The sequence below is a fragment of the Triturus cristatus genome, chromosome 1_1, assembly GCF_964204655.1.
Source record: "Triturus cristatus chromosome 1_1, aTriCri1.1, whole genome shotgun sequence".
Classification (NCBI taxonomy): domain Eukaryota; kingdom Metazoa; phylum Chordata; class Amphibia; order Caudata; family Salamandridae; genus Triturus; species Triturus cristatus.
The window spans coordinates 844,703,361-844,718,473 of record NC_140579.1 but is presented as its reverse complement, the minus strand read 5'-3'; positions in this window follow the sequence as shown (position 1 = coordinate 844,718,473).

The following is a 15,113-nucleotide window of genomic DNA, read 5'->3' as shown; positions in this document are numbered from 1 at the left end:
GAAAAGTAATTCTAAGTGTACTTACCAGTAACTTGTATTTTCTTCCATAGGAATCCATTCTGTGGTTTTCACCAGAAAAGTTTCTAAGTGTCCATTTTTGAAACGTACAAATATTCCTCTAAAATCAGCAGAACTACGAATTCCAATTTACTCACCTGTTATCAGGAGAGAACCCAGGGCTGCATCAGTTAGCTCAGCACTGACCATGAAAAGTAATTCTAAGCATACTTACCAGTAACTTGTATTTCCTTCCATAGGAATCCATTGTGTGGTTTTCACCAGAAAAGTTTCTAAGTGTCCATTTTTGAAACGTACAAATATTCCTCTAAAATCAGCCGAACTACGAATTCCAATTTACTCACCTGTTATCAGGAGAGAACCCAGTGCTTCATCTTTTAGACCAGCACTGACCCTGAAAAGTAATTCTAAGCGTACTTACCAGTAACTTGTATTTCCTTCCGTAGGAATCCATTGTGGGGTTTTCACCAGATAAGTTTCTAAGTGTCCAATTTTGAAATGTACAAATATTCCTCTAAAATCAGCCGATCTACGAATTCCGATTTACTCACCTGTTATCAGGAGAGAACCCAGGGCTGCATATTTTAGCCTAGCACTGACCCTGAAAAGTAATTCTAAGCGTACTTACTAGTAACTTGTATTTCCTTCCACAGGAATCCATTGTGTGGTTTTCACCAGAAAAGTTTCTAAGTGTCCATTTTTGAAACGTACAAATATTCCTCTAAAATCAGCAGAACTACGAATTCCAATTTACTCACCTGTTATCAGGAGAGAACCCAGGGCTGCATCTGTTAGCCCAGCACTGACCCTGAAAAGTAATTCTGAGCATACTTACCAGTAACTTGTATTTACTTCCATAGGAATCCATTGTGTGGTTTTCACCAGAAAAGTTTCTAAGTGTCCAGTTTTGAAACGTACAAATATTCCTCTAAAATCAGCCGAACTACGAATTCAAATTTACTCACCTGTTATCAGGAGAGAACCCAGTGCTGCATCTTTTAGACCAGCACTGACCCTGAAAAGTAATTCTAAGCGTACTTAACAGTAATTTGTATTTCCTTCCATAGGAATCCATTGTGTGGTTTTCACCAGAAAAGGTTCTAAGTGTCCATTTTTGAAACGTACAAATAGTCCTCTAAAATCAGCCGAACTACGAATTCCAATTTACTCACCTGTTATCAGGAGAGAACCCAGGGCTGCATCTGTTAGCCCAGCACTGACCCTGAAAAGTAATTCTAACTGTACTTACCAGTAACTTGTATTTCCTTCCATAGGAATCCATTGTGTGGTTTTCACCAGAAAAGTTTCTAAGTGCCCATTTTTGAAACGTACAAATATTCCTCTAAAGTCAGCAGAACTACGAATTCCAATTTACTCACCTGTTATCAGGAGAGAACCCAGGGCTGCATCTGTTAGCTCAGCACTGACCATGAAAAGTAATTCTAAGCATACTTACCAGTAACTTGTATTTCCTTCCATAGGAATCCATTGTGTGGTTTTCACCAGAAAAGTTTCTAAGTGTTCATTTTTGAAACTTACAAATATTCCTCTAAAATCAGCCGAACTACGAATTCCAATTTACTCACCTGTTATCAGGAGAGAACCCAGTGCTGCATCTTTTAGACCAGCACTGACCCTGAAAAGTAATTCTAAGCGTACTTACCAGTAACTTGTATTTCCTTCCATAGGAATCCATTGTGTGGTTTTCACCAGAAAAGTTTCTTTGTCCATTTTTGAAACGTACAAATATTCCTCTAAAATCAGCAGAACTAGGAATTCCAATTTACTCACCTGTTATCAGGAGAGAACCCAGGGCTGCATATTTTAGACCAGCACTGACCCTGAAAAGTAATTCTAAGCGTACTTACCAGTAACTTGTATTTCCTTCCATAGGAATCCATTGTGTGGTTTTCACCAGAAAAGTTTCTAAGTGTCCATTTTTGAAACGTACAAATATTCCTCTAAAATCAGCCGAACTACGAATTCCAATTTACTCACCTTTTATCAGGAGAGAACCCAGTGCTGCATCTTTTAGACCAGCACTGACCCTGAAAAGTAATTCTAAGCGTACTTACCAGTAACTTGTATTTTCTTCCATAGGAATCCATTGTGTGGTTTTCACCAGAAAAGTTTCTGTGTCCATTTTTGAAACGTACAAATATTCCTCTATAATCTGCAGAACTACGAATTCCAATTTACTCACCTGTTATCAGGAGAGAACCCAGGGCTGCATATTTTAGCCCAGCACTGACCCTGAAAAGTAATTCTAAGCGTACTTACTACTAACTTGTATTTCCTTCCACAGGAATCCATTGTGTGGTTTTCACCAGAAAAGTTTCTAATTGACCATTTTTGAAACGTACAAATATTCCTCTAAAATCAGCAGAACTACGAATTCCAATTTACTCACCTGTTATCAGGAGAGAACCCAGGGCTGCATCTGTTAGCCCAGCACTGACCCTGAAAAGTAATTCTGAGCATACTTACCAGTAACTTGTATTTACTTCCATAGGAATCCATTGTGTGGTTTTCACCAGAAAAGTTTCTAAGTGTCCAGTTTTGAAACGTACAAATATTCCTCTAAAATCAGCCGAACTACGAATTCAAATTTACTCACCTGTTATCAGGAGAGAACCCAGTGCTGCATCTTTTAGACCAGCACTGACCCTGAAAAGTAATTCTAAGCGTACTTAACAGTAATTTGTATTTCCTTCCATAGGAATCCATTGTGTGGTTTTCACCAGAAAAGGTTCTAAGTGTCCATTTTTGAAACGTACAAATAGTCCTCTAAAATCAGCCGAACTACGAATTCCAATTTACTCACCTGTTATCAGGAGAAAACCCAGGGCTGCATCTGTTAGCCCAGCACTGACCCTGAAAAGTAATTCTAACTGTACTTACCAGTAACTTGTATTTCCTTCCATAGGAATCCATTGTGTGGTTTTCACCAGAAAAGTTTCTAAGTGCCCATTTTTGAAACGTACAAATATTCCTCTAAAGTCAGCAGAACTACGAATTCCAATTTACTCACCTGTTATCAGGAGAGAACCCAGGGCTGCATCTGTTAGCTCAGCACTGACCATGAAAAGTAATTCTAAGCATACTTACCAGTAACTTGTATTTCCTTCGATAGGAATCCATTGTGTGGTTTTCACCAGAAAAGTTTCTAAGTGTTCATTTTTGAAACTTACAAATATTCCTCTAAAATCAGCCGAACTACGAATTCCAATTTACTCACCTGTTATCAGGAGAGAACCCAGTGCTGCATCTTTTAGACCAGCACTGACCCTGAAAAGTAATTCTAAGCGTACTTACCAGTAACTTGTATTTCCTTCCATAGGAATCCATTGTGTGGTTTTCACCAGAAAAGTTTCTTTGTCCATTTTTGAAACGTACAAATATTCCTCTAAAATCAGCAGAACTAGGAGTTCCAATTTACTCACCTGTTATCAGGAGAGAACCCAGGGCTGCATATTTTAGACCAGCACTGACCCTGAAAAGTAATTCTAAGCGTACTTACTAGTAACTTGTATTTCCTTCCACAGGAATCCATTGTGTGGTTTTCACCAGAAAAGTTTCTAAGTGTCCATTTTTGAAACGTACAAATATTCCTCTAAAATCAGCAGAACTACGAATTCCAATTTACTCACCTGTTATCAGGAGAGAACCCAGGGCTGCATCTGTTAGCCCAGCACTGACCCTGAAAAGTAATTCTAAGCGTACTTACCAGTAACTTGTATTTCCTTCCATAGGAATCCATTGTGTGGTTTTCACCAGAAAAGTTTCTAAGTGTCCATTTTTGAAACGTACAAATATTCCTCTAAAATCAGCCGAACTACGAATTCCAATTTACTCACCTTTTATCAGGAGAGAACCCAGTGCTGCATCTTTTAGACCAGCACTGACCCTGAAAAGTAATTCTAAGCGTACTTACCAGTAACTTGTATTTTCTTCCATAGGAGTCCATTGTGTGGTTTTCACCAGAAAAGTTTCTGTGTCCATTTTTGAAACGTACAAATATTCCTCTATAATCTGCAGAACTACGAATTCCAATTTACTCACCTGTTATCAGGAGAGAACCCAGGGCTGCATATTTTAGCCCAGCACTGACCCTGAAAAGTAATTCTGAGCATACTTACCAGTAACTTGTATTTACTTCCATAGGAATCCATTGTGTGGTTTTCACCAGAAAAGTTTCTGAGTGTCCAGTTTTGAAACGTACAAATATTCCTCTAAAATCAGCCGAACTACGAATTCAAATTTACTCACCTGTTATCAGGAGAGAACCCAGTGCTGCATCTTTTAGACCAGCACTGACCCTGAAAAGTAATTCTAAGCGTACTTAACAGTAATTTGTATTTCCTTCCATAGGAATCCATTGTGTGGTTTTCACCAGAAAAGGTTCTAAGTGTCCATTTTTGAAACGTACAAATAGTCCTCTAAAATCAGCCGAACTACGAATTCCAATTTACTCACCTGTTATCAGGAGAGAACCCAGGGCTGCATCTGTTAGCCCAGCACTGACCCTGAAAAGTAATTCTAACTGTACTTACCAGTAACTTGTATTTCCTTCCATAGGAATCCATTGTGTGGTTTTCACCAGAAAAGTTTCTAAGTGCCCATTTTTGAAACGTACAAATATTCCTCTAAAGTCAGCAGAACTACGAATTCCAATTTACTCACCTGTTATCAGGAGAGAACCCAGGGCTGCATCTGTTAGCTCAGCACTGACCATGAAAAGTAATTCTAAGCATACTTACCAGTAACTTGTATTTCCTTCCATAGGAATCCATTGTGTGGTTTTCACCAGAAAAGTTTCTAAGTGTTCATTTTTGAAACTTACAAATATTCCTCTAAAATCAGCCGAACTACGAATTCCAATTTACTCACCTGTTATCAGGAGAGAACCCAGTGCTGCATCTTTTAGACCAGCACTGACCCTGAAAAGTAATTCTAAGCGTACTTACCAGTAACTTGTATTTCCTTCCATAGGAATCCATTGTGTGGTTTTCACCAGAAAAGTTTCTTTGTCCATTTTTGAAACGTACAAATATTCCTCTAAAATCAGCAGAACTAGGAATTCCAATTTACTCACCTGTTATCAGGAGAGAACCCAGGGCTGCATATTTTAGACCAGCACTGACCCTGAAAAGTAATTCTAAGCGTACTTACTAGTAACTTGTATTTCCTTCCACAGGAATCCATTGTGTGGTTTTCACCAGAAAAGTTTCTAAGTGTCCATTTTTGAAACGTACAAATATTCCTCTAAAATCAGCAGAACTACGAATTCCAATTTACTCACCTGTTATCAGGAGAGAACCCAGGGCTGCATCTGTTAGCCCAGCACTGACCCTGAAAAGTAATTCTAAGCGTACTTACCAGTAACTTGTATTTCCTTCCATAGGAATCCATTGTGTGGTTTTCACCAGAAAAGTTTCTAAGTGTCCATTTTTGAAACGTACAAATATTCCTCTAAAATCAGCCAAACTACGAATTCCAATTTACTCACCTTTGATCAGGAGAGAACCCAGTGCTGCATCTTTTAGACCAGCACTGACCCTGAAAAGTAATTCTAAGCGTACTTACCAGTAACTTGTATTTTCTTCCATAGGAATCCATTGTGTGGTTTTCACCAGAAAAGTTTCTGTGTCCATTTTTGAAACGTACAAATATTCCTCTATAATCTGCAGAACTACGAATTCCAATTTACTCACCTGTTATCAGGAGAGAACCCAGGGCTGCATATTTTAGCCCAGCACTGACCCTGAAAAGTAATTCTAAGCGTACTTACTAGTAACTTGTATTTCCTTCCACAGGAATCCATTGTGTGGTTTTCACCAGAAAAGTTTCTAATTGACCATTTTTGAAACGTACAAATATTCCTCTAAAATCAGCAGAACTACGAATTCCAATTTACTCACCTGTTATCAGGAGAGAACCCAGGGCTGCATCTGTTAGCCCAGCACTGACCCTGAAAAGTAATTCTAAGCATACTTACCAGTAACTTGTATTTCCTTCCATAGGAATCCATTGTGTGGTTTTCACCAGAAAAGTTTCCAAGTGTCCATTTTTGAAACATACAAATATTCCTCTAAAATCAGCCGAACTACGAATTCCAATTTACTCACCTGTTATCAGGAGAGAACCCAGTGCTGCATCTTTTAGACCAGCACTGACCCTGAAAAGTAATTCTAAGCGTACTTACCAGTAACTTGTATTTCCTTCCATAGGAATCCATTGTGTGGTTTTCACCAGAAAAGTTTCTAAGTGTCCATTTTTGAAACGTACAAATATTCCTCTAAAATCAGCAGAACTACGAATTCCAATTTACTCACCTGTTATTAGGAGAGAACCCAGGGCTGCATCTGTTAGCTCAGCACTGACCATGAAAAGTAATTCTAAGCATACTTACCAGTAACTTGTATTTCCTTCCATAGGAATCCATTGTGTGGTTTTCACCAGAAAAGTTTCTAAGTGTTCATTTTTGAAACGTACAAATATTCCTCTAAAATCAGCTGAACTACGAATTCCAATTTACTCACCTGTTATCAGGAGAGAACCCAGTGCTGCATCTTTTAGACCAGCACTGACCCTGAAAAGTAATTCTAAGCGTACTTACCAGTAACTTGTATTTCCTTCCATAGGAATCCATTGTGTGGTTTTCACCAGAAAAGTTTCTTTGTCCATTTTTGAAACGTACAAATATTCCTCTAAAATCAGCAGAACTACGAATTCCAATTTACTCACCTGTTATCAGGAGAGAACCCAGGGCTGCATATTTAAGCCCAGCACTGACCCTGAAAAGTAATTCTAAGCGTACTTACTAGTAACTTGTATTTCCTTCCACAGGAATCCATTGTGTGGTTTTCACCAGAAAAGTTTCTAAGTGTCCATTTTTGAAACATACAAATATTCCTCTAAAATCAGCAGAACTATGAATTCCAATGTACTCACCTGTTATCAGGAGAGAACCCAGGGCTGCATCTGTTAGCCCAGCACTGACCCTGAAAAGTAATTCTAAGCATACTTACCAGTAACTTGTATTTCCTTCCATAGGAATCCATTGTGTGGTTTTCATCAGAAAAGTTTCTAAGTGTCCATTTTTGAAACGTACAAATAGTCCTCTAAAATCAGCCGAACTACGAATTCCAATTTACTCACCTGTTATCAGGAGAGAACCCAGGGCTGCATCTGTTAGCCCAGCACTGACCCTGAAAAGTAATTCTAAGTGTACTTACCAGTAACTTGTATTTTCTTCCATAGGAATCCATTGTGTGGTTTTCACCAGAAAAGTTTCTAAGTGTCCATTTTTGAAACGTACAAATATTCCTCTAAAATCAGCAAAACTACGAATTCCAATTTACTCACCTGTTATCAGGAGAGAACCCAGGGCTGCATCAGTTAGCTCAGCACTGACCATGAAAAGTAATTCTAAGCATACTTACCAGTAACTTGTATTTCCTTCCATAGGAATCCATTGTGTGGTTTTCACCAGAAATGTTTCTAAGTGTCCATTTTTGAAACGTACAAATATTCCTCTAAAATCAGCCGAACTACGAATTCCAATTTACTCACCTGTTATCAGGAGAGAACCCAGTGCTGCATCTTTTAGACCAGCACTGACCCTGAAAAGTAATTCTAAGCGTACTTACCAGTAACTTGTATTTTCTTCCATAGGAATCCATTGTGTGGTTTTCACCAGAAAAGTTTCTGTGTCCATTTTTGAAACGTACAAATATTCCTCTAAAATCTGCAGAACTACGAATTCCAATTTACTCACCTGTTATCAGGAGAGAACCCAGGGCTGCATATTTTAGCCCAGCACTGACCCTGAAAAGTAATTCTAAGCGCACTTACTAGTAACTTGTATTTCCTTCCACAGGAATCCATTGTGTGGTTTTCACCAGAAAAGTTTCTAAGTGTCCATTTTTGAAACGTACAAATATTCCTCTAAAATCAGCAGAACTATGAATTCCAATTTACTCACCTGTTATCAGGAGAGAACCCAGGGCTGCATCTGTTAGCCCAGCACTGACCCTGAAAAGTAATTCTAAGCATACTTACCAGTAACTTGTATTTCCTTCCATAGGAATCCATTGTGTGGTTTTCACCAGAAAAGTTTCCAAGTGTCCATTTTTGAAACATACAAATATTCCTCTAAAATAAGCCGAACTACGAATTCCAATTTACTCACCTGTTATCAGGAGAGAACCCAGTGCTGCATCTTTTAGACCAGCACTGACCCTGAAAAGTAATTCTAAGCGTACTTACCAGTAACTTGTATTTACTTCCATAGGAATCCATTGTGTGGTTTTCACCAGAAAAGTTTCTAAGTGTCCATTTTTGAAACGTACAAATATTCCTCTAAAATCAGCAGAACTACGAATTCCAATTTACTCACCTGTTATCAGGAGAGAACCCAGGGCTGCATCTGTTAGCTCAGCACTGACCATGAAAAGTAATTCTAAGCATACTTACCAGTAACTTGTATTTCCTTCCATAGGAATCCATTGTGTGGTTTTCACCAGAAAAGTTTCTAAGTGTTCATTTTTGAAACGTACAAATATTCCTCAAAAATCAGCCGAACTACGAATTCCAATTTACTCACCTGTTATCAGGAGAGAACCCAGTGCTGCATCTTTTAGACCAGCACTGACCCTGAAAAGTAATTCTAAGCGTACTTACCAGTAACTTGTATTTCCTTCCATAGGAATCCATTGTGTGGTTTTCACCAGAAAAGTTTCTTTGTCCATTTTTGAAACGTACAAATATTCCTCTAAAATCATCAGAACTACGAATTCCAATTTACTCACCTGTTATCAGGAGAGATCCCAGGGCTGCATATTTTAGCCCAGCACTGACCCTGACAAGTAATTCTAAGCGTACTTACCAGTAACTTGTATTTCCTTTCATAGGAATCCATTGTGTGGTTTTTACCAGATAAGTTTCTAAGTGTCCATTTTTGAAACATACAAATATTCCTCTAAAATCAGCAGAACTACGAATTCCAATTTACTCACCTGTTATCAGGAGAGAACCCAGGGCTGCATCTGTTAGCTCAGCACTGACCATGAAAAGTAATTCTAAGCATACTTACCAGTAACTTGTATTTCCTTCCATAGGAATCCATTGTGTGGTTTTCACCAGAAATGTTTCTGTGTCCATTTTTGAAACGTACAAATATTCCTCTAAAATCAGCTGAACTACGAATTCAAATTTACTCACCTGTTATCAGGAGAGAACCCAGTGCTGCATCTGTTAGACCAGCACTGACCCTGAAAAGTAATTCTAAGCGTACTTACCAGTAATTTGTATTTCCTTCCATAGGAATCCATTGTGTGGTTTTCACCAGAAAAGTTTCTAAGTGTCCATTTTTGAAACGTACAAATAGTCCTCTAAAATCAGCCGAACTACGAATTCCAATTTACTCACCTGTTATCAGGAGAGAACACAGGGCTGCATCTGTTAGCCCAGCACTGACCCTGAAAAGTAATTCTAAGTGTACTTACCAGTAACTTGTATTTCCTTCCATAGGAATCCATTCTGTGGTTTTCACCAGAAATGTTTCTAAGTGTCCATTTTTGAAACGTACAAATATTCCTCTAAAATCAGCAGAACTACGAATTCCAATTTACTCACCTGTTATCAGGAGAGAACCCAGGGCTGCATCTGTTAGCTCAGCACTGACCCTGAAAAGTAATTCTAAGCGTACTTACCAGTAACTTGTATTTCCTTCTATAGGAATCCATTGTGTGGTTTTCACCAGAAAAGTTTCTGTGTCCATTTTTGAAACGTACAAATATTCCTCTAAAATCAGCAGAACTACGAATTCCAATTTACTCACCTGTTATCAGGAGAGAACCCAGGGCTGCATATTTTAGCCCAGCACTGACCCTGAAAAGTAATTCTAAGCATACTTACTAGTAACTTGTATTTCCTTCCACAGGAATCCATTGTGTGGTTTTCACCAGAAAAGTTTCTAAGTGTCCATTTTTGAAACGTACAAATATTCCTCTAAAATCAGCAGAACTACGAATTCCAATTTACTCACCTGTTATCAGGAGAGAACCCAGGGCTGCATCTGTTAGCCCAGCACTGACCCTGAAAAGTAATTCTAAGCGTACTTACCAGTAACTTGTATTTCCTTCCATAGGAATCCATTGTGTGGTTTTCACCAGAAAAGTTACTGTGTCCATTTTTGAAACGTACAAATATTCCTCTAAAATCAGCCGAACTACGAATTCCAATTTACTCACCTGTTATCAGGAGAGAACCCAGTGCTGCATATTTTAGCCCAGCCCTGACCCTGAAAAGTAATTGTAAGCGTACTTACTAGTAACTTGTATTTCCTTCCATAGGAATCCATTGTGTGGTTTTCACCAGAAAAGTTTCTAAGTGTCCATTTTTGAAACGTACAAATATTCCTCTAAAATCAGCAGAACTACAAATTGCAATTTACTCACCTGTTATCAGGAGAGAACCCAGGGCTGCATCTGTTAGCCCAGCACTGACCCTGAAAAGTAATTCTAAGCGTACTTACCAGTAATTTGTATTTCCTTCCATAGGAATCCATTGTGTGGTTTTCACCAGAAAAGTTTCTAAGTGTCCATTTTTGAAACGTACAAATAGTCCTCTAAAATCAGCCGAACTACGAATTCCAATTTACTCACCTGTTATCAGGAGAGAACACAGGGCTGCATCTGTTAGCCCAGCACTGACCCTGAAAAGTAATTCTAAGTGTACTTACCAGTAACTTGTATTTCCTTCCATAGGAATCCATTCTGTGGTTTTCACCAGAAAAGTTTCTAAGTGTCCATTTTTGAAACGTACAAATATTCCTCTAAAATCAGCAGAACTACGAATTCCAATTTACTCACCTGTTATCAGGAGAGAACCCAGGGCTGCATCTGTTAGCTCAGCACTGACCCTGAAAAGTAATTCTAAGCGTACTTACCAGTAACTTGTATTTCCTTCTATAGGAATCCATTGTGTGGTTTTCACCAGAAAAGTTTCTGTGTCCATTTTTGAAACGTACAAATATTCCTCTAAAATCAGCAGAACTACGAATTCCAATTTACTCACCTGTTATCAGGAGAGAACCCAGGGCTGCATATTTTAGCCCAGCACTGACCCTGAAAAGTAATTCTAAGCGTACTTACTAGTAACTTGTTTTTCCTTCCACAGGAATCCATTGTGTGGTTTTCACCAGAAAAGTTTCTACGTGTCCATTTTTGAAACGTACAAATATTCCTCTAAAATCAGCAGAACTACGAATTCCAATTTACTCACCTGTTATCAGGAGAGAACCCAGGGCTGCATCTGTTAGCCCAGCACTGACCCTGAAAAGTAATTCTAAGCGTACTTACCAGTAACTTGTATTTCCTTCCATAGGAATCCATTGTGTGGTTTTCACCAGAAAAGTTACTGTGTCCATTTTTGAAACGTACAAATATTCCTCTAAAATCAGCCGAACTACGAATTCCAATTTACTCACCTGTTATCAGGAGAGAACCCAGTGCTGCATATTTTAACCCAGCCCTGACCCTGAAAAGTAATTGTAAGCGTACTTACTAGTAACTTGTATTTCCTTCCATAGGAATCCATTGTGTGGTTTTCACCAGAAAAGTTTCTAAGTGTCCATTTTTGAAACGTACAAATATTCCTCTAAAATCAGCAGAACTACAAATTGCAATTTACTCACCTGTTATCAGGAGAGAACCCAGGGCTGCATCTGTTAGCCCAGCACTGACCCTGAAAAGTAATTCTAAGCATACTTACCAGTAACTTGTATTTCCTTCCATAGGAATCCATTGTGTGGTTTTCACCAGAAACGTTTCTGTGTTCATTTTTGAAACGTACAAATATTCCTCTAAAATCAGCCGAACTACGAATTCAAATTTACTCACCTGTTATCAGGAGAGAACCCAGTGCTGCATCTTTTAGACCAGCACTGACCCTGAAAAGTAATTCTAAGCGTACTTACCAGTAATTTGTATTTCCTTCCATAGGAATCCATTGTGTGGTTTTCACCAGAAAAGTTTCTAAGTGTCCATTTTTGAAACGTATAAATAGTCCTCTAAAATCAGCCGAACTACGAATTCCAATTTACTCACCTGTTATCAGGAGAGAACACAGGGCTGCATCTGTTAGCCCAGCACTGACCCTGAAAAGTAATTCTAAGTGTACTTACCAGTAACTTGTATTTCCTTCCATAGGAATCAATTGTGTGGTTTTCACCAGAAAAGTTTCTAAGTGTCCATTTTTGAAACGTACAAATATTCCTCTAAAATCAGCAGAACTACGAATTCCAATTTACTCACCTGTTATCAGGAGAGAACCCAGGGCTGCATCTGTTAGCTCAGCACTGACCCTGAAAAGTAATTCTAAGCGTACTTACCAGTAACTTGTATTTCCTTCCATAGGAATCCATTGTGTGGTTTTCACCAGAAAAGTTTCTGTGTCCATTTTTGAAACGTACAAATATTCCTCTAAAATCAGCAGAACTACGAATTCCAATTTACTCACCTGTTATCAGGAGAGAACCCAGGGCTGCATATTTAGGCCCAGCACTGACCCTGAAAAGTAATTCTAAGCGTACTTACTAGTAACTTGTATTTCCTTCCACAGGAATCCATTGTGTGGTTTTCACCAGAAAAGTTTCTAAGTGTCCATTTTTTAAACGTACAAATATTCCTCTAAAATCAGCAGAACTACGAATTCCAATTTACTCACCTGTTATCAGGAGAGAACCCAGGGCTGCATCTGTTAGCCCAGCACTGACCCTGAAAAGTAATTCTAAGTGTACTTACCAGTAACTTGTATTTTCTTCCATAGGAATCCATTCTGTGGTTTTCACCAGAAAAGTTTCTAAGTGTCCATTTTTGAAACGTACAAATATTCCTCTAAAATCAGCAGAACTACGAATTCCAATTTACTCACCTGTTATCAGGAGAGAACCCAGGGCTGCATCAGTTAGCTCAGCACTGACCATGAAAAGTAATTCTAAGCATACTTACCAGTAACTTGTATTTCCTTCCATAGGAATCCATTGTGTGGTTTTCACCAGAAAAGTTTCTAAGTGTCCATTTTTGAAATGTACAAATATTCCTCTAAAATCAGCCGAACTACGAATTCCAATTTACTCACCTGTTATCAGGAGAGAACCCAGTGCTTCATCTTTTAGACCAGCACTGACCCTGAAAAGTAATTCTAAGCGTACTTACCAGTAACTTGTATTTCCTTCCGTAGGAATCCATTGTGTGGTTTTCACCAGATAAGTTTCTAAGTGTCCAATTTTGAAATGTACAAATATTCCTCTAAAATCAGCCGATCTACGAATTCCGATTTACTCACCTGTTATCAGGAGAGAACCCAGGGCTGCATATTTTAGCCTAGCACTGACCCTGAAAAGTAATTCTAAGCGTACTTACTAGTAACTTGTATTTCCTTCCACAGGAATCCATTGTGTGGTTTTCACCAGAAAAGTTTCTAAGTGTCCATTTTTGAAACGTACAAATATTCCTCTAAAATCAGCAGAACTACGAATTCCAATTTACTCACCTGTTATCAGGAGAGAACCCAGGGCTGCATCTGTTAGCCCAGCACTGACCCTGAAAAGTAATTCTGAGCATACTTACCAGTAACTTGTATTTACTTCCATAGGAATCCATTGTGTGGTTTTCACCAGAAAAGTTTCTAAGTGTCCAGTTTTGAAACGTACAAATATTCCTCTAAAATCAGCCGAACTACGAATTCAAATTTACTCACCTGTTATCAGGAGAGAACCCAGTGCTGCATCTTTTAGACCAGCACTGACCCTGAAAAGTAATTCTAAGCGTACTTAACAGTAATTTGTATTTCCTTCCATAGGAATCCATTGTGTGGTTTTCACCAGAAAAGGTTCTAAGTGTCCATTTTTGAAACGTACAAATAGTCCTCTAAAATCAGCCGAACTACGAATTCCAATTTACTCACCTGTTATCAGGAGAGAACCCAGGGCTGCATCTGTTAGCCCAGCACTGACCCTGAAAAGTAATTCTAACTGTACTTACCGGTAACTTGTATTTCCTTCCATAGGAATCCATTGTGTGGTTTTCACCAGAAAAGTTTCTAAGTGCCCATTTTTGAAACGTACAAATATTCCTCTAAAGTCAGCAGAACTACGAATTCCAATTTACTCACCTGTTATCAGGAGAGAACCCAGGGCTGCATCTGTTAGCTCAGCACTGACCATGAAAAGTAATTCTAAGCATACTTACCAGTAACTTGTATTTCCTTCGATAGGAATCCATTGTGTGGTTTTCACCAGAAAAGTTTCTAAGTGTTCATTTTTGAAACTTACAAATATTCCTCTAAAATCAGCCGAACTACGAATTCCAATTTACTCACCTGTTATCAGGAGAGAACCCAGTGCTGCATCTTTTAGACCAGCACTGACCCTGAAAAGTAATTCTAAGCGTACTTACCAGTAACTTGTATTTCCTTCCATAGGAATCCATTGTGTGGTTTTCACCAGAAAAGTTTCTGTGTCCATTTTTGAAACGTACAAATATTCCTCTAAAATCAGCAGAACTAGGAGTTCCAATTTACTCACCTGTTATCAGGAGAGAACCCAGGGCTGCATATTTTAGACCAGCACTGACCCTGAAAAGTAATTCTAAGCGTACTTACTAGTAACTTGTATTTCCTTCCACAGGAATCCATTGTGTGGTTTTCACCAGAAAAGTTTCTAAGTGTCCATTTTTGAAACGTACAAATATTCCTCTAAAATCAGCAGAACTACGAATTCCAATTTACTCACCTGTTATCAGGAGAGAACCCAGGGCTGCATCTGTTAGCCCAGCACTGACCCTGAAAAGTAATTCTAAGCGTACTTACCAGTAACTTGTATTTCCTTCCATAGGAATCCATTGTGTGGTTTTCACCAGAAAAGTTTCTAAGTGTCCATTTTTGAAACGTACAAATATTCCTCTAAAATCAGCCGAACTACGAATTCCAATTTACTCACCTTTTATCAGGAGAGAACCCAGTGCTGCATCTTTTAGACCAGCACTGACCCTGAAAAGTAATTCTAAGCGTACTTACCAGTAACTTGT